At 33.2% G+C, this 25,954-nt stretch overlaps 1 long non-coding RNA gene across 1 annotated transcript; it reads left to right on the forward strand.

The window, feature by feature from the left end:
* The first annotated feature begins 307 nt into the window (after nt 1-307).
* Nucleotides 308-25,644, forward strand: LOC136415214 (uncharacterized). Its single transcript, XR_010752590.1, has 4 exons — nt 308-580; nt 637-759; nt 810-950; nt 25,394-25,644. It is a non-coding gene; the product is annotated as an uncharacterized lncRNA (long non-coding RNA).
* Nucleotides 25,645-25,954: the final 310 nt, after the last annotated feature.

Raw genomic sequence — 25,954 nt, forward strand, 5'->3', positions numbered from 1 at the left:
TACATCCCTTAGTAGGGACCACCTCTACAAGGAAATGTCAAAATGGTAGGTGTCCATATACAGGGTTTTGTTTTTCCGGGTTTTTTACTTGTTAAAGTTTTTTTGGAACACCCTGTAGGAATTCTAAGTTTACATTTAGATTCCTTCTTCATTTCTGTAACTTTTTGATCTCTTGCACTATTCTCGCATCTTTCAACATTTACGAAAAATTTACATAAATAGCTACTGATGCATACTTAAATTGCAAAAAAAGTTAAAAAAACTGTTTTCCATTAAATTTCAGATAAAATGGATGCACCAAGAAAAGAGTGGATTGAAATTCAACAGATTCGTCTCCACAAAATAAAAGTAAAATAAAGAGTAAAGAGAGGCCATCGAGAATATTACGCCGAATTCCCAAATCACAAAAAAATTCATCTCCATACTGCCATACGATGAAGATTTAGCAACAATAAGTTTTCGAGAAACCCACCTCAACGGGTTGAGGTTGGTACCAAAGAGGTTAAATCAAGCCATCGATATCGACAATATAAAATCTACAACGTCAATTTTTGTTGGGCTATAATCAATATAGGGAACGGTACGCATATCTCAATTGTAAAAAAGTGAAAAAAACTGTTTTTTCTTAAATTTCAGATAATATAGATACACTAAGAATGGATTAAAATTCAACAGTTTCCTTCTAATACTCTCAAAATGAAGGTACGCGTAAAACTAAATGAGCAGGAATATTATGCCAAATTAAAATTTACATCAGAAGTAATTAATATCATTGCTGATGATTTGAATATTACAACAATTGCTTATAGAGAGAGCGACTTATTTGGGTTTATTGAAGTTAATCTAAGAGGTGTTAGGTTGAATCATCGGAGGCAAGATTCGATCACTCTCTACTTCTCTACGGTTGCGGAAAGGGATTTGGGAATTAAAAAGTTGAGAAGTTTCATAGGGTGAGTAGCATTCTAAACTTATTTTAATCTTTAATATACAGTACAACTCGCTTAATACGAGTACCCGAGGGACAGGCAAATTTGCTTGCTATAACTGATTGCTCGCTGTATCAAATCCATTGTATTTCCGATGTATAGGGTGGTCGGAATGGGTCTGTTTTGATTTCCCGATTAGATAGAGCAAAATCGATGTAGATGTCATGGGCTCGATTTCTGAGAAATGTTTAATGGTGAAAACCGTTTGATGATATTTTCTCTGTCGACTTAGATATAGGGCGTTTTTCAATTTTTGGCCATTTTGAAAATTGCCCATAACTTTTTTTATTTCAAAAAATATTTCAATTCCGTTATTGGATTATGGGGTATAGAAAGAAAAGAATCTAAGACAGAACGCTTCTGTTAGAACTTTAATTCTTTATTACAGTCAGAAAGCACGTATTAACGCTCAAAGGATCTGTAACGAACTAACTACTAAAGACTCACACTTTTACCACTTATCTATGTATATTAAAAAGGTCAAAAACTGCAACCATTCCCTTGATTTATTGTCTCGGTCATCTGGTCTTTACATGGGTGAAATGTTAACTTCAAGTGAGAAAAAAAACAAAAGCCCGTATATTCTTCTTTCTTCTGTTTTAAGAAAAAGTCATAAATTGAACAAACTTGACTCTTACAGACAATAAATTTGGAACATAAAGACTATTGAATTTTGGATGGAACAATTGTATCAAAAATCCAACATCTGTAAAGACATTCTTAAGGTACTTTTTTAAGTGGAATCTAGTGGCTTACTTAGATTTTTTTCTATAGTTGTCCTTTTTATCAAAAATGCATAAATATATATTTTTTTAAATAGAAATTATAGTTGGCTATGAACTTAAAGAAATGCCCATGTTACAGCCCTTTCCAATGATATAAGATTGTAAGTAACTATTTTCAAAAATGGCAGAAATATTAGGTGTTTTTCCTTTACATTGAAGTGGGCCTTGGATTTGTGGTGACTTTTTTACTCAATTGTTTATTGTTATAATTGAATGTTATATATTAAGTCCAACAAAGTAAGTAACAATCTAAACTATTATTTAAAACTACAATTAACAATAAAATAAACAAAAAACAATTAAAGATATTAAACGAATTAGAAGTCTAATTAAAAAAATAATCAGCGAAGATGTTCATCCTGAACATCTCCTTGTTGTATACACAATAGACATCTTTTATGCACAAATTTACATTTGTTATTTTATTTATTATGTTATATTTATTTATGTTACATTATTTATTAATTCTACTAGTCTAATAACTACAAAAGCTTTCCTAGTAGCTTCCTGCAATTCTTCTCTTGTGTTAATTGTTCTTCCCTTAAATATAAGATCCTGCAATTTTCCCCAGAAAAAGAAATCTAAGGGAGTTAGATTACAGGATTTAGCAGGCCAAGGTATGGGGCCGCTCGTATCAATCCAATGTTCTCCAAATTCTTCATTTAAAAGACCGGTTGTAATCCTGACGTTATGCGGAGGGCAACCATCTTGCTGACAGTAAATATCTTTAGAGACAGCTAAAAGCAAGTCTTCCATAAACGGGATAATATAGGTGCGCACAATGTTTATGTAATACTGTTCCGGGCCAATCGAACACGAGAAAAACCAGTCGAATTAACTACCACACAAATAAAGTCCCTATCTGTTCCTCCCTCACACCCGCGCAAGGACAAGTACCTAATTAGTACTGTAAATAAATCAGTACGATATTGATACGTGTGGAGTGTAGACGGCGGTGGCCGCACTTCTAATAAAAAAAGCCAATCCCTAAAGTGAACTTGGAATTACATCTGTCATTCTTTCTTTGAAACGAAAGGATTTTCTCTGATCAAACTAAAAATTCATTCTATTTAAAAATAACAAATATTATAACTAGCTTCCATAATCAAGTACATATATACCTGTAATGTACCTATCTTATGAATTAGGATAAATTAACTGATATTCGAGCTTATTTGTATTTCTCACGAAGAATTGTATTTGTTCTGTACTAACTCGGCCTTTGGCCCAACCAATAATACTAACTTAACCTTGGTCCCACAGATAAAGTAATTAAGCCAAGGTCCGGAGTTTTTCCAATGGACATTGCATAGTAATTAGTTTTGTAATCACCCCTCTATTTGATTAGATATACAGGTGTTAGTGAAATAACTTTAGTAAATTTAACCAGTGATTAAGAACACCATTTTGAACAAAAAAGTTCCTTACAACAGGGGTCGAAAACCTAATAGTTTTTTCAAAAAAAAATGTCAAAGTTGGTAACCGAAAAGCTATAATAAGGTTTAAAATTTTAATAAAATGTGGAAAAATGTACTTGACACATACAGGTTGTTTGACGTGTAACAAAAAAACTTAAAATAATTCAACAATAACATTGCTAAAAGCAATTGAAAACTTAATTAATAACTTAAGTGGTAAAAAAAACGTAAGTGGCAACGCCGCACTGAATGTTACCGAAGAAGAGAAGTTTATTTTCGTCAGGGTTGTTTTTTATGGCCCTTATGAGGGTCGCTCACACACGTTGCGGGTGAAGTGATAAGGCATTGGAATGCGCAGTAAACAGATTGACTTAGTACCTCAATAGTACATGAGTTATGTAACCATCTGCACTTTATCCCATTTTATGTGACACATGATCCTGGGCAAACATGCCTGGCGCCATGGACATGTGTAGCCCATTAGTGACCATCAAGAAGAGACAAAAGACAAAAACCACTCTTATTTTTCAAATTTGTCATGGACTGTATGTCCTTCCATACTTTTAATATTTTAGTGTGATTTCGGTCTCGCTGAATGCATCTTCTGTCGGTACACGCAACAAATTATCCGCAAAGTTAATTTGGGCGAGCTTTAAGTAATTTTATCCCTACTTATTAATAGTACCTATGTGACAATGTATTCTGTACGCGAGTATCATGACATGCTTTTAATCTATGGTGAGGCGTCACAAAATTCTGAAGAAGCTAGATGCATTTAAGGTGATCGTTATCCAGAAAGAAAACTTCCAGCGAGACAAACATTTGTGCAAGTTTCCCAAAGGCTTCTGGATACAGGTAGTGTTATTCCTACTTATAAAGGACGAGGTCGACAGCGAGAAGTTGGTTCTGAAGCCGAGGAACAAATAATAAACTTTGTGGAAGAGGATTCAACAAGAAGTACCCGGAGTATTGCTCGCTACGTAGGTGTTTCTAATTGGACTGTTCATAGAACGTTAAAAGAGCAATTGCTCTATCCTTTCCACGTACAGAGAGTTCAAGGACTTTTACCCACTGATTTTGCATCAAGGCAACAATTTTGTGAATGGTTCATTGAACAACAAAGAAATCCAAATTTCTTGTCTACCATTTTATCAACGGACGAAGCTTCTTTCACAAGGAATGGCATTTGGAATTTTCACAATTGTCATAACTGGGCAGATGAAAATCCTCACGCCATTTCTCCAAAAAAATTCCAACATGAATTTTCAATAAATTTATGGGCTGGAATAGTGGGACATCAGCTTATTGGGCCTTTTGTATTACCTTCAAGGTTAAATGGACCCATCTATTTAGAATTTTTAACAAATCATTTGCCAAATTTGTTAGAAAATGTACCTCTTCAATTGCGTGCCATGATGTGGTATTTGCATGATGGAGCTCCTGCACACATAAGCCGTCCAGTTGTGGAACATTTACACAATAAGTTTGAAAATAGATGGATAGGAAGAAATGGCCCTAATCATTGGCCTGCCAGATCTCCGGATCTTAATCCTTTAGATTTTTTCTTTTGGGGTTTCATGAAGAATTTGGTCTACGCCGTGGAAATAAAGGACGAAAACCAGTTACGACAACGTATTTTTGCTGCTACCGATCATATTAGGAATACACCAGGAATTTTTCATCGCGTACGGGAAAATTGGTTAAAACGCTGTCGTGCATGTATGGACTCAAATGGTGGACATTTTGAACATTTGATGTAGTAAAAACAATTATAACTTTGTATTTTGATTGAGATATTAGTGGTGTAAAGTGTGTAATGTAACATGTTATACCAATAAGAGATGACAACAATGATTTAAAGGTAAGTAGCTTTTAAAAATAATAAGAATCACATAATTTTTAAATTTCATAAATTTAGTGCATTTTGTTAATTATGTACTGTAAAACCTACCAGATCCAAAAAAAAATGTGTAAAGAAGCAAACCCACTTCATGCGGTTACTTAGGTAGGTGTGAAAATGAAATAAATTCGACGCGACGTTGCCAATTCTCAGAAAATGTTTTTTTAAATTTCCAGGGAAATGGTTGTATTTACGATCCCTGTTGTAAGGAACTTTTTTGTTCAAAATGATGTTCTTAATCACTGGTTAAATTTACGAAAGTTATTTCACTAACACCCTGTATACATAAATACAGCTTGGGGGTAAAAAACACGGACTCTTCCCAATAGAATCTCGACCAGAATAGTTAATTATAGTAGTGACTAGTAGAACCAACGCGTTTTTGTTGTCAAACCTATCTCCCTGCATCGGGGTACATAACAACTTAAACCCGGAATTTAACTCACATATATACAGTTACTCACAAAATTGACCGTATATAACGTAAAAATTACCAAATTTGTTGCAAATAAATGTTTCTAATTTTTTTAATTGTTTTAACGAACATATATCTGCAATAAATAGGTATGGAATGGAATATGCTATAAAAGAAATCACAAAGTGGTTTCAGTTCAAAAATAATAAGTAAGAAACAATAATCAACCATAATTGTAGACACAAAATTAACCGTACAAAACAAGTGATTCATTTTTATTATAGCCTGTAAGAATTTATCAAAGCAAGTTTTTTAGCTCAATTCTGTCGACGACTGATAAGTTTAGTCATAACTCGTTCAGTGGAGTCTACTATTAATTTTGGCAGATATTATAATTATGGCAAATAAAAGAACTCAAACTGATCTTGCGACGCGTAAATTAGTAGTAAAACTATATTCTACAGGAAGCACAATGAGAAAAATTACTGCATTAATAGGCAAGACCTATTCCACAGTGCAGTGGATTATAAACAAATGTCGCTATGAGGGATTAATACAAAATAAGCCTGGAAGAGGATAGAAAATATTATCGTTTGAAAAAGATGAACGATTCATTTTACGTGAAATGATAATTAATCCGAAAAAAAGTGTTCCAAAATTAACGAAAGAATTGTCCCAAAGAGTAAACAAGCGCGTGTCAATTGAAACAGTGCGAAGAGTTCTTTAAAAAAGCGGTTACAACGGTAGAATAGCACGAAAGAAAGAAAACCTTGTACGAAAGAAAAAACCGAAGAAGAAATCTTGTATATAAAAAATTAAACGTCAGAAGTGTCTTGAATTCACAAAAAAATATGTTAATGAACCTGCTGAATTCTGGAACACCATGATTTTCACTGATGAAACAAAAATCAACTTATTCGGATCAGATAGGAGACAAATCGTATGGAGAAAACCAAACACCGAGCTTCGTAATAAACATCTTGTTAAAACAATCAAGTATGGAGGAGGATCTTTAATGTTATGGGGTGCTATGGGGAGTAGTGGTACAGGAAATCTACACGAAATTAAAGGAATACTGGATAAAAATGTTTACCTTGATATTCTAAAAACCAATTTGAGACCTTTTGCCGAAAAATGAAATGTTTTTATTGTCAATCGAAATATGCACCACCATTATCAATACACTTCTGCCATTTAACGGGAAGTTCATTGATTCCCTTGCTGTAAAAGCCTGCAGGCCGGGAGTCGATAAACTCTTGGAAGGCAGCTTTGACAGCCTCCTCGGAGTTGAATGTTTTCCCTACCAAGAAGTTATCCAAATTTTGAAAGAAGCGGTAATCAGTGGGTGCTAAGTCGGGTGAATACGGTGGATGACGAAGAGTTTCCAATTCCAACTCCTGTAGCTTGACCAAGGTGACTTGTGCGGTGTGTGGCCGAGCGTTGTCGTGCAACAATAGCGGTGCGCTTCGATTGACTAATCTTGGCTGCTTAACCGTCAGTTGCCTCATCATTTCGGTTAGATATCGGCAGTAGACATCAGCCGTAATCGATTCACCAGGTTTCATGAAGCTGTGATGGATGACACCTGCGTTAGACCACCAAACGGACACCATAAGCTTCTTTTGATGAAGATTTTTTTTCGCACAATGTTTTGGTGGTTTATCTTGATCCAACCACTGCGATGAACGTCTGGTATTGTCATATAGGATCCATTTCTCATCACAAGTAACAATCCGATTGAAAAATGGATCGTTATTATACCGGCACAACAAAGAACAAGCTTCGAGACGTCGTTCTTTCTGTATGTCGCTCAACTCATGCGGTACCCACTTGTCCAGCTTTTTCACCTTACCAATTTCAGCCAAATGAGTCAATATTGTTTTTTTGGTTACACTAAATATTAACGATAATTCGCTTGCACTTTGACGTGGATTCGCTTCCACCACGCTTCCACACTTTCAGATAATCGTCATCCACTTGAGTTTCAGGTCGTCCACGTGGTTCATTTGTTAGGTAAAAATTGCCAGAACGAAATTTCATGAACCAACGAGATACTGTTTGCTGTGAAGTGACTTCAGTACCAAACACATCATTAATATTGCCAGCCGTCTGAGCTGTTGTGGTTCCACGGTGGAACTCATATTTCATTAACACACGAATTTCACTATTTTGCATGGCTGCACAAAAATTTTTATAAAAATAAAAGTTTTCAATAATTTTTAACACTTTAAACTCTGATCGAAAGAGGAAGAATGTGCCTTTTCCATATAAAAAAGTCAAGTCCAAATATAGATTTAGAGTGAAGTTATTCGCAGTGGAATGTGGTATTTCGAGAATCTACTCATTTCATACTACACGACCTAATACATATTTGTGTTTTGTACGATTAATTTTGTGTCTACATTTATGGTTGATTATTGTTTGTTACTTATTATTTTGGAACTGAAACTACTTTGTGATTTCTTTTGTAGCATATTCCATTCCATACCTATATATTATTTCCATACTTAGATACTTGTTCGTTAAAACAATAAAAACAATTTAGAAATACTTATTTGTAACAGATTTATTAACTTTTACGGTATGTAGGATCACTTTTGTGAGTAATTGTACTTATATGTATTATATAATATAATATTATATAATATACATATAATATATATATATAATATACATATAATATTATACATATTATATGTACTTATATAATATGTCTTATCACCCGCAAAAGTGGCCGACCACGCTAAAATTGAAAATCGTTTGACACGTATTCCGAGCAAAGGCGTCTTATCAGTTCACAAAAATTAATCCACAACAGAAACGTTGTGTTAAGCAAATAAATTTAGAATTTTACATCTTCTACCAAGTTTGCAAGAATATTTTCAAGCTGAAAAATTTCAAATAAATTAATTCGGTTATTAATTGTACGAAAACATCATTATATTAACATTGAATTTTGTAAATTGCAAAAATCGGTGCGGGCATATAATTGTTCAAGATAAAACCTACAAAAATACATGTTAAATTCAATTATAAACAAGACCAATAATTCACCAAACATTGTAGAACAATTTAATAAACTTTAAGACTTAATAACAATAACATTTTGCTAGGAATGAGGAATTTGCTATACGACTGTTTCAAACCTCTCACCTAACAATTAAGTGATTTCTATGTCGCAAGTTTTTCTTTAAACAAAAGATGACATAAACGGTATTTTTCGTAATGCTTACATTAAAAGTTAAAATTTCAAAACACATTTTTTTTGGAAGTACAGTACGGTCGAGAGAAAATAAACTTAAAATGTATATAAATAAATGACAAAATTAAATATGAACAATACCAAAAACAATTTTAATAGTGAGTTACCCCCTGTAGGCGTCAATAGCGTCTTGTAGCCTCCGACTCATTGAACCCACAAGGTTTTGACACAATGACAAGGATGAACCTCTAACCGAATTCTAGATTTGGTTGCAATGTGCCACCAAATCTTCGGTAATACATTCATTACACTGTGATACAAGAAATTTAAAATGGGATGAAATTGAAAAGAAATAAAAGTTTAAAGTTCCCACAACAAAGCCCTAAAAGAATTTTTCGAAGTTATTGTGGGTTTTTAAAACCCTACCATCTCTGTAAAATCTTCTGTAAAGTCCAGTTTTAACAATTTGATAGTCCAAAATATTGCAGATATACAGGGTGTTTTCGAACTATGGTGACAAATTGATATAGGCAATAGATTATCGAAAAATAAATATAGTTTTTATGTCAATTTGAACAATCATTATCTAAAACAGATATATTTTTTTATTAATCATGTCTAATTATTTTTATTATTATTATTAGGTATTAACGTGCTAAAGTTCTATGATATTTATTTTTGTTCTTTGTATGATACTTGTTTGTCAAAATATTAGTTTTAAATAAATTATTCTAATTTTCATTTTAACAACTTCATATTTTCGATTTTTTCCTGGTGTAATATTCATGAACTTATCAAGACCATTTTGAAGGAAAAAATTGACATTTTGGATATCAATTGAAATGAGCATAGTTAATGGCACTGAATCTTTTCAATGTAATTATTTCGAAAACGGTGACTCCTACGGACTTTTAAAAGGTATATCTTTTTTTGGGTAAAAAATATGGGAGAACCAATTTTAGCAATTACCGAATTGGTAAAGTAGGTGGCTAAAAAGTTATGTGAAGTTAGACATGCGAAATGTGAGTTAAGTAGTGCCTCCTAACAAATACCCCCAAATAAACATTAAATCTGAATTCTAGTCGTCAAATTACCCTTAAGTACCAAATTTTAACGAGTTCTTTAAGAAATTGTAACTTATTCGAAAAAATAGAGAAATAAAATAAAAGTTTAGCATTCTGTAATTCGACTAATAGTCATTTTCAAACCATGGTTCATAACTCCAATCTTCTACTTTTTATGTAAGGTATCTTTCATTAGTCTGTGTACCATTACATAAGACCACCCTGTATATACATTTCCCTTACGCTCCTGTTAACATCACCAAAATAACAAATTGTGTTTTTTTTAATATTCGAATATTCTGAAATTAAAATAAAAAATGAATAAATGCTTGAGTTTTTCAAAATATTACTGTTATATTTGTGGAAAATGTAATGTACCCTTAGGCTACGACTATGCATTTCACTACTTTAGTGGTATGTCCGGGATGGCCATATGTTGGGAACCCATTATCTTCCAATAAGGGTTACCCTTCATAAAAAACTTTCACTCCTTTTCCTCGTCAAGACAAAAGTCTAAAATATCCACATTTTACTAAAATCTCACTACAGCTGCAATACCCCCGTAAATCATCTTTTCTTACCATTATCTTGACGTTACGGGTTAAGGATTTAGAAAGTTACCATCTGTGGATTGTCTTGTTAATTGCCTAAAACCGGAGTACGCCTATAGGTACTGACCACCAGATTTGGTACTTAAAATACCCCGAAGCTTGTAAAAGCATAATTATAATAATATAACTCGACGCTCCCGGAATGTTGTAACCTCCCTGATTAACTCGTGGCTCTCTCTATTGAAATGCCAGTTTAATCCCAAGACCTTTATTTGTAAACGATTAACGGTTGTGTGTGTCATAACGAGTAAAATAAAATCTGCCAAAAGTGTTTCCGAGTTTTGTTTCGAAAAGATCCATTACAAAAGTATAATACATAACAGAGTCTAGTTACAATACATAACAATGTGAAAGAAATTGTTCGGATTAGGGGGTTCGTTCCTCGATTGGCGCGAGTACCACCCTCGTTAATATATTACAGAATTTCGTGACTCGCGGACAATGAACTCGGGAGTACTTTACAATTTATTTATTGTACTATTGAACAATACACGAGTTACATTATAGCAACATATAAGTTTCCATATAATAAATTACGCCGCAAATCTTGCTGACGATGTAACTATTTTCATATAAATAAGAAAATGTTCTAGATTAGAATTAATTAATATCTAATATTCATACTGTTGTTACCATTTAGTTAGAAGTCAGTTGTGAGAAATAAAGTTTTTTTTTAAAAATAAAGAACAACGTTACGAGTTGTTAACTGGCGCAGTCGTTCGGATAAGTTTCTCGGGCTTGCTATCAAATTATTGATATCGAACTAACCGAAGACAATCGAACTCTACGAAAAAAGTGAAGTGAAAAAAAACTGTTCTACAGAGGAGTTTGCCCAGAATCGCCAAACTCGCAAGAATCTGCATCTTTGAGAGGACCAAATTGCCAACCAGAGAGCTGATACTTATAGGATGATCTCAACTACCATCATCGTACTACAGTAAGTGCAATTGATGAGTTAATTTTCATGTCAAAAGTTGATGAATTATTAGTTCAATTAGAAACTTTGCATTTAGATATACCTTCAACTGACTTCACTCCTGAAATCCAAGTTATAAATAAATCCCATTCAAATCTTTCTGTTCTTAACGAAATTCCTGAAAATATGGCTGAATTTAAACCCGAATACCTTAAATGTATCCCGGATTTCGACGGTAATCCAAATGACTTAAACAGATATTTAACTGTTTGTCAATCTGTTATTGATTCATTTTATCTTGCTCAACAGCCAAATCATTTTCAGAATGTATATTTGCTGAATTGCATTATTGGAAAATTAACTGGTAATGCTAAATTAGTATTAGGGACGCAGAATGTAACCACTTGGGATGAACTAAAATTTACTTTAAATCGACATTTTGCTGATCAAAGGGACGAAGGTTGCCTTAATCGTGATTTAGTAATGCTTCGTCAGCAAAATGGCGAAAGTCCGAATCAATTTTACGATCGCGTTTTGCATATTTTGAATTTATTATGCTCTTATATAGATGTGCATGAGACAACAGATCAAGCGAGAAATCTGAAGAGAGATTTGTATAATGATATGGCTTTAAAAACTTTTTTATCTGGCCTTAAAGAACCGTTAGGTACAACAATCCGTTGTATGCGACCCAGAGATCTCCCTCAAGCTTTACAATTTGTAATGGAAGAAAATAATATCCATTATTTTCAATCAAACACAAGATCACAAAATTACTCACAACAATCTACACGAATAACAAGACCAGTACTTAATCAAAATTCATTTTCAAATATACAAACTCGAAATTTTAACTCAAATCTTCCATACAATCCTATGAGACAACCGCAATCACCGCCATTTCGGTCAAATTTCTACCAAAGCCCGCCTTTTCCAACAAATTCACGATCTTACGGAAATAGACCAACAACCAATGTCTTTAAGCCAAACCCAAATAGACCTTTACCAAAACCCACACCAATGAGCACGTCAACTAGACAAACAACAAAATCATCTAGGCCTTATTTTAATAACAATTTTAGAAATTATAATCAGCAAAGACCAAATTATAATCAACCACAAAATTTTTCGGCTGAGGAACTCTATAACGCGAATATCATTGACCAATCTTGTGATTATGACGATAATACGGAAATTTACCAACATGATACATTACCTCAAAATTGTTATAAAACGCAATACGAATATCAGTCGCAATTGAATCAAAACGTAAATAAGCACCCAGTCTATGAGGCAGACGCTGACTCAGCAAATCGTCAGTCAACAAGTACAGACATAAATTTTCCCAGGCCTCGCCTCGTAAACAACGAAACCTGACACCTGAGATAATATCATTTAACAACGTAAATACTAGTGAACTTTCTTATGTTATTTTTCCGGAATACGATTTAAAATTCTTAATTGATAGTGGTTCGACTAAGTCTTTCATTGATCCTGAAGTAGCAAATAAATTTTTTTCAAATTGTATTAAAAATGATCCGTTCATTGTATCTACTGTCTTCCAACAATCTGCTCATAAACATAGTGCAGAAATTCCAGTATCAAACATTTTTAAACTTCCAGAACCCTTTAGTATGAAATTTTATCTATTTAAATTTCATAATATATTTGATGGTTTGATAGGAATAGATAACTTGAAAAAATTACAGGCTAGCATAGACTATGATAAAGGATATTTGGTTACACCTTTTACAAGAATACAATTGAAATTTCACAAAACTAAAGTACAAATAAATAATGTGACCGTGGAAGCACGTAGCCAGCGAGTCATCAGAATTAAAGTAAATATTCAACATGGTGACGTAGTAATTCCGTATCAAAAACTACACAATTGTGAAATTCCTAACTGTATTGCTTTAGCTAAAAATGGTTACGCATTAACTACCGTACTAAACAACACATGTAACCCAGTAACCTTAGACATTTCTGAACCGTTTAATGTAGAGGCATATGATAGCACTACTCAAATTGATTTAAATCATTTTCAAACTAATCCTGGTCAGTCACAAAAATTTGATCCCACAGACATTCGAACTGATCATCTTAATGAAGAAGAAAAATCTAAAATATTGGATTTGTGTAAAGAATTTTCAGATATATTTTATCATGAAGGAATGCCCCTTACATTTACAAGTCAAATTAAACACTCGATTAGAACTGTTGATGAATCACCCGTTTATGCGAAATCTTATAGATACCCGTTTGTACATAAACAAGAGGTAGAAAGACAAATTGGAAATATGCTAAAACAAAATATTATCCGTCCTAGCCAATCACCATGGTCCGCACCAATTTGGGTGGTACCAAAAAAACTTGATGCGTCGGGGAAACAAAAATGGCGTGTATGTATTGATTTTCGGAAGCTTAATGAAAAGACAATTGATGATAAATATCCTTTGCCTAATATATCGGATCTTTTGGATAAACTTGGTAAATGCCAATATTTCAGTACACTAGATCTCGCTAGCGGTTTTTACCAAATTGAAATGGATGAGAAAGATATACAAAAAACAGCATTCAGCACGGAACAGGGACATTTTGAATATACCCGTATGCCATTCGGTTTGAAAAATGCACCAGCAACATTTCAGAGAGTTATGGACAATATTTTGAGAGGAATACAAAATGAAAAGTGTCTCGTTTATCTTGATGATATCATTATTTTTTCAACGTCATTGCAAGAACATTTGGAACGTCTTAGAGCAGTATTTAATAGACTTAGAAAATCTAATTTCAAAATTCAACTAGATAAAAGTGAATTTCTCAGACGTGAGGTGGCCTATTTAGGACATATAGTAACGCCTGACGGAGTAAAACCGAACCCAGATAAAATTATTGCTATAAAGAATTATCCAATACCAAGTAATACAAAACAAATTAAAGGATTTTTGGGATTGTTAGGTTATTATCGAAAATTTATAAACAATTTTGCGAAGTTAACTAAACCGTTGACCAAATGTCTTAAAAAAGGAGCAAAAATTGAGCATAATAAAGAATTTGTTGAATGTTTCGAAACTTGTAAGAATTTATTAATGAATGAACCAATTTTACAATATCCGGATATGTCGAAAACATTTAATTTAACATGCGATGCTAGCAATGTGGCACTCGGTGCTGTATTATCGCAGGGACCGATAGGTCAAGATCTCCCAGTAGCGTACGCGTCGCGAACTTTGAATGATTCAGAGCAAAAATATTCTACAATTGAAAAAGAGTGTCTTTGTTTAGTTTGGGCTACCAAATATTTTAGACCTTACCTCTTTGAAAAAAAATTTAACATAATTACTGATCATAAACCTCTGCAATGGCTATTTAACTTAAAAGATCCTTCATCTAAACTCTTGAGATGGCGCATTAAATTAGAGGAATTTGATTATAGAATTATATATAAAAAAGGAAATTTAAACACAAATGCCGATGCTTTAAGTAGAATTGAGTTGCACACAAAAGAAACAGATGGATTTGCAAATTTGGTGGAATACATGGAAAAATTCAATGAAAGTCTGCAAAATGAAACAAACGATAGAAATACTTCTGATCAAGATAACAGACAGAGCGACGATCAACTTGATCGGCTGTCAACAATGGTTCAACCAGATATGGAACAAAGGGAAATACAAGATCCTATTCAAGAAGAAAGAGAAATTACAAATGAAAACGAAACTGTCCACACTAATGCTGAACAGGAACCAATAGTGGGAGTACCTATTCAAGAGACCGCTGTTAATTACGGTGCCAATCAAGTAGTAATTTCCCAAGTTTTTCATTCCCCAGCTAAATTAAAAAAATTAACCTTATTTGGTAAAAAAAATAGATTTATACTGCAGCTATCAGAAAATAACTTTGAACATGATTTGATGAAATTCCTTATCGAAAATATTGCCCCGGAAAAATTATATTCGTTATATTTTGAAAATCCAGAAACGTATCCTTTATTTTGTGAAGTTGTAAGAAAAAATTTTAAATGGCCATCCTTGAAATTAAAAAGATGCACAATAAAACTTATCGACGTAACAGAAGAATCGGAAATTCCAGAAATTATTCAAGCGTATCATGAAGGAAAAACAAATCATAGAGGAATTGAGGAAACAGAGCAAAGAATCAAAACAAAATATTATTGGCCTAATATAAAAAATTCTATACAAACTTATATAAATCGATGTGAAATTTGCCAAAAAAGTAAATACGAGAGACACCCCATTAATATGGAAATGAACATTACACCTACGGCATGTAGACCTTTTGAAATTCTTCATATGGACGTATATACTTTGGAAAAAACAAAATTCTTAACGATAATCGATAGTTTTTCTAAATATGCTCAAGCATATCCTCTAAATTCATTAGCTGCTACGGAAATAGCTGATAACTTAATTACATTCTTTTCTCATCATGGAATCCCAACTCAAGTAATTGTTGATAATGGAACAGAATTTAAAAATACAGTAGTAACAGAATTATTGGGACTTCATAAAATTAAAATTCATTTCTGTTCTCCGAACCATCCTCAATCTAATGGCGTAGTTGAAAGACTTCATTCAACTTTAGCAGAACATATACGGTTACTAAATAATCAAGATCAAAATAAAACACATATTATCAAAAAAATAAAATATGCTATACTAGCATACAATAATTCTATTCACTCAGCGACAAATCTTAAACCAATAGATATAATAAATGGTCATATTAATTGCGAAGATCCTTTTAATGTAGACATAGATCAAACTCTTATGACTAACTATGTAACTGATCATCGAGATCGAACGAAAATTTTATATTCGAAAATAAATCAATTATTAATTCAAGGTAAAGAGAAAACTATAGGAAAGTTAAATGAAAATAGAGATAAACCAAATTTGTTTGAACCTCAAACCCAAACGTACATTAAGAAACATTCAAGAGATAAATTATCCAATACTTTCCAACCCCAAACAAAGATAGAAACTACCAACCCTTTACGTAAAACTGTAGGTACTACAGGTCAAGCTAAAATTCACATGGATAATCTTAAAAGACCTTTTAGGAATAGATACAGCTTTGATGCGAAATTATAAAACTAAAATAAAAATATATGTATAAATATAAATATATATATTAATTTTAAATATTAAGTAACAAATAATATTGTATTTCAGTGTCCTTGTTGGAGCATTTGGAAGTCAAGCTCAAAACATTGTCATGATACAAGAAATAAACGATAATCCAGGCATCATACCTCTTAAAGTAGGCCATGCTAGAATTACAGATTATAAGCATACAATGTTACATTACTACGATCTAAACCTAATCATTAACTACATGAACGCATTGCACATAAAGACGTTAAATGTGACAAAACAAGTAAACAATACTAAGCAATACAGACCATATACAGAACAATTGAAAACTTATTTGAAAATCGTCGAATTCATTCAAGAAAGGACTGAGACAAAACTATATCAGATAACGCCACACCCCCAAAGAAAGAAACGTGGACTAATAAATGGGTTAGGTTCCATATTTAAATCTATTACGGGAAATCTTGACGCATCTGACGGAGATAGATACAATAATCTTATACAAACTCTCCAGATAAATCAAGAAAATCTAGAAGCAGAAATTTCTAACCAAGGATCATTATCAATAACGGTAATGGAATCGTTTAATCGTACAATGCAGCAATTATATGAAAATGAGAAGTTGATTGAAAATAAAATGAATCAGGTTCTACCATATATTGGAGATGTAGCATATGTTAGAAACTTCGTATTATTAAAAGAAGTAATTAACGAAATTATTAACATGTACCAAATAATTGATTCTATCCTTCAAGATATGGAGAACTCATTAGTATTCTCACGGCTTAAACTTATGCATCCGAGCATAATCAAAACCAATGATTTATATATTGAATTAAGTAAACTCCAAAAAAGACTGGGAGTTGATCGATTACCTATAGCTGTGACAAAAGACAAAATCCAATTATTCGAACAAATCATTGATTTTGAGTGCTTTGTTTTCAAGAATAAAATAACACAAGTTTTACACATTCCTATTGTGCATAATCAATCTTTTGATTACTTCCACTTATATTCAGTTCCTATCCTTAACAAAGGTCAGTTTAAGGTTATTTTACCTCAAAATAAATTTCTCTTGTTAAATCAATTGCACTACGTTTACTTCGGAGAGAAATGTCAGAAGATGAAACCAGAACTTTATCTATGCCACAAGGAGAATTTAAACAAAATCGAAGAAGATGCCCCTTGCGAAGTTAAATTATTAAATTACGGCAAATCCGTTCCAACATGCAATCAAATCGAAGTTCAAATCACAGAAACAATAACAAACCAATTAGATGACGTCAACCAATGGATAGTGGTGTGCCCAAAAAGGGAAGCTGTAAAAATCTACTGTCAAGGAGGACAAAACGAAATTAAAAACTTAATCGGAACATTCTTGTGCCAAATTCCATTGGGATGCTCCGTGACAATCAAAGACCAAACTATATACCATAACCAAGAAGTAATCAAATCAAATCTACAAACCATGCTATTCCCGGACATCAACACGACTGAAACCATCTTACCAACACTGAATCTAAGCCTGCACATTCCAGAACTAAAGTTGGATGACATGCGAAACACAGCCTTCAAGAAACGACATCAACTTTTGCAAACCAACCAGTTATTGAACTCTCCTAACATTTGGACAATATTCATTTACATATTGATCGCAACTTGCTGCTTAATTCTAATTGCTAAATGGATAATCATGCCGAGGATGCTGAGAAGAAAATCAACCAGACCGGAACCAGAAGCCATTCAACTTCCAAGACAAGCATAGAAGTTGAAACTTAGGGGGAAGGAGTTACATTATAGCAACATATAAGTTTCCATATAATAAATTACGCCGCAAATCTTGCTGACGATGTAACTATTTTCATATAAATAAGAAAATGTTCTAGATTAGAATTAATTAATATCTAATATTCATACTGTTGTTACCATTTAGTTAGAAGTCAGTTGTGAGAAATAAAGTTTTTTTTTTAAAATAAAGAACAACGTTACGAGTTGTTAACTCACGAAAGTAACGCACTTAACTAACTTAATAATTCACGCCCGGAGTGGTTGTTATAAGTCGGAAGAGGGAGCGCGAGGTAGCTGAGGAACTCACAATGTCTTGGTCGTGATGTTATTGCACTGAGAGATGATAGCTAAGAGAGCGATTTCTATATTTCTAGATCTTAAATAGTAGGGTTAAGGGCCGGTACTCATAGGCGTACCCCTAACTTAGGTAGCAATTGTCGGCTTCCCGATTACTCATCGTGTTACGCGCAACGTCCAGATGAATAGCCGATTGGACCTTCGTTGGCCAGGCCGGCGGAGCGGCACTTAAATTGGACCGACATTATAGCTCCGACAAAGAGCATTGCTGGAAATCCCAATCATAAAGCAACCACCATCTGGGGATGATGGATGTTAACGCTGAGAATTCCTTGAATGCACGTGACTATCACTAAAATAGCTTGTAAAAAAAGGACCCAGTAATATTCGGGAACTAAAACAAAATTGTAAATACATGGGCGTAGCATCGGGTACCTTAATTGAGGAAATAGTCGAATATGACTAACTACAGTCTTAACAGAAATCATATCTGCAACATTTTGGAATGCCAGTAATAGACAACGTAAATTGAGTGCAATATAAAATTTGTAGAACTTTTTATGGTTAGCTAATTAAATGGGCGAAAAAAGAAAAAGAATCAAATAATCTTGGTGTACCAGTAATATAAAGTGATCCAGATATTTTTTTTATATTGGATACATATTTACACTTTTATCATTTGTGTTTATGATAAGACTTAAATTATATTGTAACATTTAAGATAAACACGATCAATCAAAGTGTTATGTATGTTTAAACAGTATAAAAGGAAAAAACTGAATAAAACGAAAATCCATGAAATATGTTGGTACAGAGTACGTAACACTACGATTGAAAAATTCAGATATTGTTTCAGTACCAAAACCACTAACCCTGATAAAATTTCTAAACGGTCTACAGTTAGAGATTCATTTCAAGTAGGTTCACATTACAAACCATTTGAAGCTCAAAATCACATAATACCAATATCACAATAGTGGATGGTTAAAGTACTAAGACATATAAATATGTAAGAAAAATATTTCCTTTTTAGGAAAATTAAAAAAAACACTTTACGCAAGACGTCTTTATTCGCCAAAGATTGCGAATAGAATGACCTCCCATATAAGGTGTCGGAGTCATTCCCCGTTTATCTGTTTATCTTCCAAAAAAATAAATGCTAAACCTTCCACATTCTTCCCACGCTTACATCCCTTAGCCATTCTCTTCACACCACCATACGATAAACAGACCCTCTTTATCTTTTAAGGCAACGATCTACTTTAACTAGTACAAGTTTAGTCAATCTCCAATGGGACACTCATAGGTGTCTGTGACATACCACATATGCTCAAGGGTAAGACATAGCACCATCCTTGTAAGATAACAGGTTTATTGCTCTTGCCTTAAATGAATTAATAACCAACCCCGTATCACTTTCTTTATGAAAGCTCACATACATGTAAGGAAGTCATGACTATGGTTATGCTTGTCGGCGCCACCATAAAAGTGAATACCCCTAAGTAGACAGGCAGACAGACTTCTTGTATTGGTAAGACCCTATGTAATCGATCGTGGAAGAGATCATTGGCATAAGACATTTATCACCATTTACGGTAGTCGGTATATATTTGTGTAAATATTAATTAGTGTAATGTTAGTGATATTCATTCTTAGTAATAAGTTAGTGGTAATAAGCGACTTTTCTTGTATTTAATTTGCGACTCATGGCTTCTGGAAGCAACTCGCCTGCGAGTCCTCTGACATGCTTAAGTGAAAAAAGTTGCAAAAAAATTTTGAATTTTTGTGGGTTAAGAATTCGTCCGGTTCCATTTATCTTACAAACTATTGTATTAATTATGTCACAGTCCGCACAATAACTCTAATAAATTATTGAATCGATACAGAGTAAAAGTTGGTGCTTTTCAATAAAATTGTTTAGAGAAAATAATAGCTGTTTTTGTAAAGAATTTTATAGTCCAGGGGTTAACCCTACATTCTTGAAATACACAGATATTTTACATGTAAAAAAATATTAGTTTCATTTATGCAGAAAAACTCAAATTTCCAATATAGGGTGTCCCATACTTATAGGGACACAGAGCGGGTGGAGATAGTACATTGAAAAATGAGACATTTAGTATCAACTTGTCTGTATCAAATATTGATAGTTAAGAAAATTCAAGGTATTTTAATCTACCGGGTAGGTTTAACAAAATAAGACATTATTTGAATAAGGCTCAGCAAAAATGTATGAAGTTAATGAAGGTCACCTTCAACACCTTTTGAAATAAATAATTCGTTTGATGTTTTCTTATTCGATTTGTGTTAAGGACTTTAGATTATTGTTTTTGATGTAGTTTGCTTAGCCAATTTATTTGTACTTTCATCCCTTAAGCTACGCCCATGTATATCGATACTTATTTGAAGGATTCCATCTGGGCACCAGACCATCGTACCTATCAGGCCATATCGAAGGGCTCTTTATGGCTGGGAAATACGCTACTTGTCAGAGGAAGCTTTCTAAATTGAACCATTGCCGCGACCTGCAATAATTCAATGAAAGCGACTTGTATAGGTATTTACCCAATGGCGGCGGTTTATGACCTTAGGCGCGACCATAGCCTGTAAGGCCTTCTGGTATTGGTGCGCCCCTGGTTGGAGCTCCTTAGGTTTAGTACTTAAGGGATGATCGCAGTAATTTTGCTCTCTTTGACCAGTGCTCGCTCTAGACATGTGATCGTAAACATAGTTCGTAATCTTCCCAACTAAGCAAACTCCCACTTCATACTTAGACCAATACTTTGTCATTATTTAAATAAGTGAAATTTAATACAGTCAACTTTCGTAAACCAAATTGTTGTTTTCGTGATTTTGGTTTATCGAAGGAACATCAACAGTTTGTTTATTATTATTTTGTTATTTTTAGTTCAAATGTAAAATTTAAATATAACAAAAAGTTTTTTTGCATAATTTATTTATTAAAATAATTTTTTTTATGTAAAAATATTTAAGCTTTCATAATTTTCAATAAAAAATTGCAAAAAACTTTCTACAAAAAATTATGGTAACATTTATGCGACATGTTGCATGTAGGTGGCGCCTCCTTAACACTATATCAAAACTGATGATTACATCTTGTGTATAGTATAAAAATATACAAGTCCACAAAATTTCAATACTTTATCTTAAATGGTTCTCAAATAATTTATGATTTTCGAAAAAAAAATTTTTTTTTACGCACCTTTTTTCTTAACTAGCAATATTCGATACAGGTAAATTGATGCCAAATGTCTCATTTTTACATGTACTATCTCCATCCGCTCTGTGTCCCTATAGTTATGTGACACCCTGTATAATAACTACTATGTATTACGTTTCGAAATGTACGTAGCACATAATAATTACACAGCATTCTTAAGTCTAAACTAAGTTGAAATGCAACAAAAAAACTAACGAAATAGTACATTATTTCATTGGGCAACGATTTGTGCTTCTTTAAAGCCAATTTTGAACATCAATTACTAAATAGGTAACGACTTCGTTGTAGAATACTGAAAGGACAGTTAGCTCTAGAAAAATATCTTGTGATAATGATGTGTGTTACTAAATGTCAAAACACAGCAGTGACAAAAATTGTAGTGTTTTATTTCGGGAACTAATTTTAAGGTTATGTTTTTGTTAAATACTCCAAAACAGTGTGTTTTACGGCCTTTTTTGTTGTGTTCACCCATTAATATGGATAAGTATCATTTAAAAAAGCTGTATACTAATCAAGAACTTTATGATATTCTCAATAACTCGTCCAGTGGAGAGGATGAGCCATTAGATAGCGATGGTAAATTGATTCTATTTTTATCGAATTGTGTACTTTAGATACATCATTTTGTACCTCTGTAGGTTAATTTTCACACTTTTCTTCCTATATTTTTTCCTTCAACTTTTTTTCTACAAGTTTAGGTTATGAAGCTTTGACTATAAAAATTGCTCTCATTGTGCAAAACAAGTTACCATTTTTTTTTGTAATTTAGGTGAAAAAGTTGATAAACCTAGCAAGATAAGTTCTGAAAGCGAACAAGAATCAAAATCAGCTGGTGAGGTCGATAAAGAAGATGCTAAACCAGCGATTGGTGACTTGCTTGATTCAAATTGGAAACTTCCAGCAGGACGACATAAGGTTTTTCCTCCATTTACGAAACCATATGGAATCGATATTCATTTACCAAAAATTTTACATGACAAGAAGCCAGAGGATTATTTTTTTTCGCTTACACATAGTGTCATATACTTCCTTATGTACCTTAAGTTAGGCCTATGGATTTATTCCCTTATATTTAATTTTTTATGAAAACCAAATGATAATATTACAATGCGAGTAAGGTATTAGTTTATTTAAGAAACATCACTCTTTTGTCTGATATGACAAAACCATCAAAATATAGTTAACTTAAACCAAAGGTCTAAGTTCTGTTTAAACTGCTAACTACCCTTAATGATGCTGCTGTAGTATAAGTAGTCAAGACCCTTCTATTGAGATGATAGATATTCGTAATTCAACATTCGTTCTTCGACATTCTTATTTAGTCTATAAAATCATTAATTATTGTTATTAAAATTCCTATGTTCTAAATCTTGTATTGTCTTTTTTCCATTGGAAATATTAGTGAAGTACAAAGTCGTTAGTGAGTTAGTGAGTCGTCTCAATCCTGACAAATCGATAACATGGTATCACCCACGTATAAAATACCGACTGGTGTCACAATAGATGATAAAATATTTTCATATATTGTCGATTAAACTTTCAGCTCGTTCAACATGCGCATATCGATTTTGCTTTCATTATTCAACAGCTTAATTCAGCATCAGCTCAATTTGAACCTTAAAAAACGGGTAAAAAAATAAATAAGAAATTTTAATGTGCAATCGTTCTAAATTTGAGGTTTTTGTTAGTTGTGAATCGTTAAAAGGTACACGCAATGCGGAGAAACTGGAAGTGGTTTGCATTCAATTAAACATATCTATTCCACCAATCATTTTCCTGGTCTTCGATATTTTCGATGTCAAACGGCGAAAAAAGGTCAGAAATAAGTTGTTGGAGTCTTCAGGGAAAGGCTTCTGACACCAGGTATTCTTTTGTACGTGGATACCGTCACGAAAAATAAGGACAATGGTCTAGAAAAACACTACCGTTAACGTCAACAAGTCTATAATTGAAATCAATGATAACTTTAAATGTACAAAAAAAGGAGTTCGAATCTCTAGTAAAAGCTTTGTTTTTATTTGGAAGGATGTTGAATTTTGAGTTTATACTTCGAGTCCCACTCTAAATCTGCCCAAAAAGGAAAACAGGGAAAATGAGCAGAATTTGGTTTCTGCTCATTTTGTTCTAGTTGGACAATCAGAACACAGATTAGGTAGGTTCCCACGAACTTGGGATTTTTAGATTGAATGAGAAAAAACAGACTTTAAAAGGTTTTTGCAATCAACGTCTTAACACATGTGACTCTGCGAAGGGCCAGATTACTGATAAGGACTGATGAGTGGCGACAGAGTCACAGTGTGTTAAGAGTACTCGGGAATATTTTTACCTAATGGTTCTCACGGTCAAACCAGAACATCCCTCAAGTTGAGCGATTCCTTTATTCCCCAAGGAATTACATCCCCAAGGCTAAGTCTCTAACTGTGCTCTTACGCAATTGAAGCATTTCCCCAATGTTTTTATAGGAATTACCTTTTTCGTAATGAAATATTACTAACTGCCTTTTATCGAAACTAACATTACTTTTTTTTTGGTACCCGACCCATGATGGATATTATTTCTAACTTTACTCTGCGATATCTGCATTCAGCAAGCAACAAATGCATGCCAAATGTGTAAAAATTCATTTTTTTTGCTATGAATCGTTTTGTGATGTGTGCCGTCTGAATATTTTTGTGATGCGTTTAATGGTTCTCCAGACTTTTTCTTGAAATTGCAATATAATCTATTATGATTTCGTGTTCTTTTTTACGCAGACCCCTAAATAGATGATTGATAAAGACATTTCTGATGTAAAAAAATAAAATAATAACTAATATGTTTAATTATGCCTCATGAAATCTGTAAAAAAGGCGCGTTCGAATATTTTTGGGATCCACTTTTTATATTTTATATTTTATACTTTTTGTATCCACTTATACAGTACTGTTCCGGGCCAATCGAACCTGAGAAAAACTAGTCGAATTAACTAACGTCAAATTTCTTCCTACTATAATGCTCCAAGCCCAATGGAGCCGGGTCGCCAGCAGTTACTATACTTCGAATTATCGAAGATAGAGGAACGGTAAGGTATTTTTCTCTGAATAGAAACGAAAAATTTATTTTAAAAATGCCGACTACTTATAGTGTTGCTGAAAAAATCCAAATCATTGAATGGTATTACCAAGGTCAGACTTATCACCAAATTAGGCAATCTTTTTCGGGAAGAAAATAGACCAATTCCCTCGTTGTCAACATTACATTTAATTGTTCATAATTTTGAGATACTGGGATGTGTTTCACCAAGTGCACGTCAGAGCCTTGTTGAACTCGATGAATTAAAGAAAATCCTTTCATTTCAAAGAAAGAACGAAAGATATAATTCCAAGTTCATTTTAGGGATTGGCGTATTTTATTAGAAATGCGGCCACCGCCGTCTACACTCCACACATATCAATATCGTACTGATTTATTTACGGTACTAATTGGGCATTTGTCCTTACGCGGGTGTGAGGGGGGAACAGATATTGACGTAATTTGGGTAGTAAACAATTTGACTGGTTTTTCTCGTGTTCGATTGGCCCGGAACAGTACGGTATACAGGGTCCTGCAATAGTGCGTCAAGCTTCCTTAGCCTCTACAAGAATAAAGTTAACAATTTTTTTCTTTTGCAGAATTACACAACACATAACGGCGTATTTCCGGAAATTATTTTCTAATGTACAGAGTGACCCCAAAAAGTGTGACGACATACAACTTCGTTATTTTAAATGGAACCCTCCAATTTTTTTGCCATTTTCGGATTTCTCGTTAAATTTTAAAGTCAGTTTATGTGAGGTATACCATCTTTAAAATTTACCGTTTCCGAGTTATTTGTAAAAATTTGAAAAATTTGACAACTGCAAGGTTCCACAGAAATCGGTATTGTGCGCTAACCGCTGTGAATGTCGGAATCAATTTTCTGGAGCTTAAAGAGGACCTATGAAGGTAAGTTTTGACGTATTTTGATTTTTTTAAAATCCTCTAAAACCACTGAAATAGGTCTCCGAAGTTGCATGACTTCTAACCTCAATAACTTGCTTATTTCAAATAGAATGCTTCAGTTTTCTCGATGGCATTGTGTTCAGTATTCAAAAATCTACAACTTTTGTTAACATTGCCCTATGCTTATAACCAGCCATTTCGGAGTTCTCGAAAATTGCCCCTTTTTGACCTCTAAGTGTTTTGATAGTCAT

The sequence above is a fragment of the Euwallacea similis genome, chromosome 19 (genome assembly GCF_039881205.1).
Source record: "Euwallacea similis isolate ESF13 chromosome 19, ESF131.1, whole genome shotgun sequence".
NCBI lineage: Eukaryota > Metazoa > Arthropoda > Insecta > Coleoptera > Curculionidae > Euwallacea > Euwallacea similis.